The sequence below is a fragment of the Octopus sinensis genome, linkage group LG4 (genome assembly GCF_006345805.1).
Source record: "Octopus sinensis linkage group LG4, ASM634580v1, whole genome shotgun sequence".
Taxonomy (NCBI): Eukaryota; Metazoa; Mollusca; class Cephalopoda; order Octopoda; family Octopodidae; genus Octopus; species Octopus sinensis.
This window is the reverse complement of record NC_043000.1, coordinates 98,782,344-98,787,343: the sequence shown is the minus strand read 5'-3', so window position 1 is coordinate 98,787,343 and position 5,000 is coordinate 98,782,344. Positions and strand designations below refer to the sequence as shown.

General features: G+C 40.1%; 1 protein-coding gene across 1 annotated transcript in view; it reads right to left on the bottom strand.

The window, feature by feature from the left end:
- LOC115210538 (glucagon-like peptide 1 receptor) overlaps positions 1-482 on the bottom strand; it is a 455,844-nt gene extending 455,362 nt beyond the window's left edge. The window contains exon 1 of the mRNA XM_036502642.1: positions 462-482. The gene's annotated coding sequence lies outside the window, so the exon portion shown is untranslated. The remainder of the gene's footprint in view (positions 1-461) is intronic.
- Between the last annotated feature and the right edge of the window lie 4,518 nt (positions 483-5,000).

The following is a 5,000-nucleotide window of genomic DNA, read 5'->3' as shown; positions in this document are numbered from 1 at the left end:
AACACTATATATTGTATAGATAGATAGATAGATAGATAGATAGATAGATAGATAGATAGATAGATAGATAGATAGATAGATAGATGGATAGATAGATGGATGGATGGATAGATAGATAGATAGATAGATAGATAGATAGATAGATAGATAGATAGATAGATAGATAGATAGATAGATAGATAGATAGATAGATAGATAGATAACGTGGGTTTATCTGTGTGCGAGTGTATGGTTGTGTGGTGTGCGTGGGTGTGCGTGTGTGTGTGAGTGTGTGTGTGTGTAGTTACAAGTTCATTCACTTCCAAAGCGTAAAAAAAGAAGCCAAAAAATAAGAATAATATATGAATTTCTTTTCTTTTTTCATTTTGTGTTCTTTTTGGTTTTTTTTTTTTTGGTTTTTTGTTGTTTTCTTTTTAAATGGTACTTGAAGAATTTCTGAAGAGTTTGATTTGGTAATTTACCGCTCTTCACACTTAACCGAAGTGAACTGTTGACCAAAGCCGGTTATGGGAGCTTGTAGCAAACAAAAACAATAACAACGAGGCAGAATACTAAAAGCTACTAACAACCAATGGTCTTCTTCCGTTCCATTCTTTACCTTAATCCATCCTGCTTTCTCTATATTCTTCTTTCACTCCTTTGTTTTATCTAAATGTTTTTATTCAATCTTAGTTTTGAAATGTTCTTTTTTTTTTTCCTTCCTTTTATAATTTTTTAATGTTTTTCTTTCCCATGGGCGATATTTTTTCCCCTTTCATATTCTATTCTTTCTTTCTTAGTTTTCCTCCTGCTTCTTTTCTTTCGCTTTCTTTTTATTTTTCGTGACTATTCTCACTTTGTATTTTACCTCTCAACTACATTTTTCCTATCATACCCATCAGTTATTCAATCTGATTTATGTGCTGTATGTCTTTCATTTTACTTTTCTGTCCAGCCTCCCTACTCTCTCTCTCTCTCCTCTCTCTCTCTCTCCCTACCTCTCCCCTTCTCTCTCTCTCCCTCCCTGCATTTCCACCTTTCTTCCTCTCTCTCTCTCTCTCTCTCTCTACCAGCGTATTCATTTCTTCCTTCATGTTTTCCTACTTTCTCTGTTTTTCGGTGTGCCTACCGGGTTGTCTAGCTAAATAGTTAGCAAGCTAACTTTTCGTGTGTGTGTATGTATGTATGTATCTATATATCTATCTATATATCTATCTATCTATCTATCTATCTATCTCTATCTATCTATCTATCTATCTATCCATCTATCTATCTATCTATATAATATATATATATATATATATATATCCCTCTCTCTCTCTATATAATATATATATATATATTTATCGACCCCACTACGCAACTTGTACTTAATTATCGACCCCGAAAGGATGACAGGCAAAGTCAACCTCGGCGGGATTTGAACTCAGAACATAAAAACGGACGAAATACCTATTTCTTTACTACCCACAAGGGGACTAAAAACAGAGAAGACAAACAAGGACAGACACACGGATTAAGTCGATTATATCGACCCCAGTGCGTAACTGGTACTTATTTAATCGACCCCGAAAGGATGGAAGGCAAAGTCGACCTCGGCGGAATTTGAACTCAGAACGTAACGGCAGACGAAATACGGCTACGCATTTCGCCCGGCGTGCTAACGATTCTGCCAGCTCGCTGTCTTATGTAAAAATAAATATTGAAAAAAAATTTGGATATACGACAATTTAACATAATAGCAACGATATATGTTTCTTTTTCCGTCATATATGTCTTTCTTTTACTTGTTTCAGTCATTTGACTGCGGCCATGCTGGGACGCCGCCTTGATGGGTTTTATTCGAACAAATCGACCAGAGAATACATACATACATACATGCATACATACATACATACATACATACATACATACATACATACATACATACATACATACATACATACATACATACATACATACATACATACATACATGCATTAGTGGCTGTGTAGTAAGTAGCTTGCTTACCAACAACATGAGCCCGGAACCACATGGTTCCGGGTTCATTACCACTGCGTGGCACCTTGGGCAAGTGTTTTCTACCATAGCCTCGGGCCACCCAAAGCCTTGTGAGTGGATGTGGCAGACGGAAACTGAAAGAAGCGCGTCGTATATGAGTATGCATATATATATATATATATATATATATATATATATATAATATATATATGTATGTATGTATGTATGTGTGTATAAATGTTTAAGTGTTTGTGTTTGTCCCCCCCCCCAACATCGCTTGACAAGCGATGGTGGTTTGTTTGCATCCCCGTAACTTAGCGGTTCGGCAAAAGAGAACCGATAGAATAAGTATTAGGCTTACAAAGAATAAGTTCTGGGATCGATTTGCTCGACTAAATGCGATGCTCCAGCATGGCCGCAGTCAAATGACTGAAACAAGTAAATGAGTAAAAGAGATATATATGGCAGAAAGCTGATGGAATCATTACTGTGCCAGGCAAAAAGCTCAGCAGCATTTCATCTGTCTTCACATTCTCAGTTCAAATTCCATCGAGGTTGACTTTGGCTTTCATCGTTTCAGGGTCGATAAAATAAGTACCAGTTGAATGCTGGTGTTGATGTAATTGACGTAACGCCCCACTCCCGGAAACTGCTGGCCTTGTGCAAAAATTTGAAACCAACATTTCCTTAGTGAACAAGTTAAAAATAAAGTTGTAGAACTAGGATTAATTTAGACCTTAATAATAGAAGGCTGTAGACTGGTGGCTGATGACAGTACCGCCTGATTGGTACTCGTGCCAGTGGAACGTTAAAAGCACTATTCGAGCGTGATCGTTCACAGCGTCGCTTTACCGGCACATGTCCTGGTGGCACGTGACAAACAACATTCGAGCGTGGTCGTTCCCAGAACCGCTTGACTGGCCCTCGTGCTGGTGGCACGTATAAGCACCCACTACACTCTTGGAGTGGTTGGTGTTAGCAGGGGCAACAAGCTGTAGAAACTTTGCTAGATCAGATTAAGCCTGGTGCAGCCTCTGGCTCACCAGTCCTCAGTCAAACCGTCAAACCCATGCCAGCACGGAAAGCGGACGGAAAATGATGATGATGATGATGATATATACGACAGGCTTCTTTCCGTTTCCTTTCTATGAAATCCACTCAGAGGGATTTGATCAGCACGCGGCTACAGTAGAAGATACTTGCCTAAGGAGTCACGCAGCAGTAATAAACCTGGAATCATGTTGTTGATAGCAGGCTTCTTACCACACACATACACACACACACACACATTCATATATGTATGTGGAGGCACATGGCTTAGTGGTTAGGGCAGCGGGCTCGCGGACGGGAATCGCGGATTCGAAACTCAGACCGGGGGATAGATGTGTTTATGAGCGAAGTCCCTAAGCTCTATGCGGCTCCGGCAGAGGGTAATGGCGAACTTCTACTAACTCTTTCGCCACAACTTTCTCTCTTCCTTCCTCCTCTATCTAGCAGCTCACCTGCGACAGGCCGGCGTCCTGTCCGGGGAGGGGGGGACCTAAACGCCTATGAAACCTGGAAAACGGCCCTCGTGAGCCAGACATGGTTCGAGAAGGAACAAACAACATATATTACGCGCGCGCACGCACACACACACACACACACACACACACACCTATAAAGGTGGCTAAGAACAAAGGTTCTCCACAGAGTCAACATAGTTTCTTTGTCTCTTCTCTTGAAGAACCTCAGTACCCAGCCTGCCAGTTGTCTGCACTTCGCTGCCATCTTGCCAATGTGCGTATAAAATAACGCGTCATTGCACATACTGATATTTCCTTCTTTCTTACCATGTTATATGTACTACATTCACCAGACTCTGCTATCTTCTGTAGTAACTTCCATCGCAGTTTTCTTACAGTATAATTTCACCTTTATTCGTTCATTATTGCATCTCTCCCATTTCCTTCATTTATCTTTCGTACACTAATTCTTAACTTCCATCTTTCTTCCCACAACACTAAAGCCTACCTCTTCAACAACCCATCTCTCTTTTTGTTATTTCATTCTTAAATAATTCAATCCATTCTTTATAATCTCCTTATTTTTCGCTTTTCTAGTGCCAGACGAAGCACGTAGGTAGTAATGAGTGTAACATGCTGCGGGCGAAGAATTTTCAGGTGCTCAGTGCTAAATGCATTATCATTAATTTTAGCACAAGGCCAGCAATTTCAGGAGAGGGTCAACTCAATTACATTGACCCCAATACTCAACTAGTACCTATTTTATCCAACCAGAAAGGGATGAAAGACAAAGTCGACATCAGCAGAATTTGAACTCAGAGCGTGAAGACGGACGAAATGCCGCTAAGTATTTCGCCCAGCGTGCTAAAAATTCTGCCAGCTCGACACCTTTAAATGCCATATCATTGATGTACTGACAAGGCAGAACCGTTTGGCGTCGAACGAAATACTAAACAATATCTCTTCTGGTTGTTTTCGTTCTGAGTTCAAAATTCGCCATGGTCGACTTTATCTTTTATCCTTTCCGAGTCGATAAAAGAAGTACCAGATGAGCACTGGGCGGGAGTTCAATGTAATCGACCAGCAGACACTATCCAATCCTTCTGCCTATAGCAGAAAGAATTATTAAAGTGCTAAAAGTAAGTATAACCCTTCAATCACACAGTATGATGTACCGTGTTTTCGTTCGTCTTTTCAGGTGCCTATATAGGCACGAGCAGTCACAAACACTCTCTCAGCTTCCTCACCATGGATCCACGATGCGACAGCTGAATAAAGTGACGTCGGTACCAGATCCCGGCTAGTAACAAAGTAGAATGAAGCAACGTGAAATGAAGCACCATGCTCAAGGGCGCAATTTTCTCCCTAGTCAAATATTTGAACCAACCATTTGATGATCACAAGCTGAACACTAAAATATGCGTTCTCATAAAGTAATATACTATATTGCTTTTAATTTCTTTTTAATAACAGGGTGTTTATAGTTGATCTAATATTCGGCAGTAATTAGTTCTA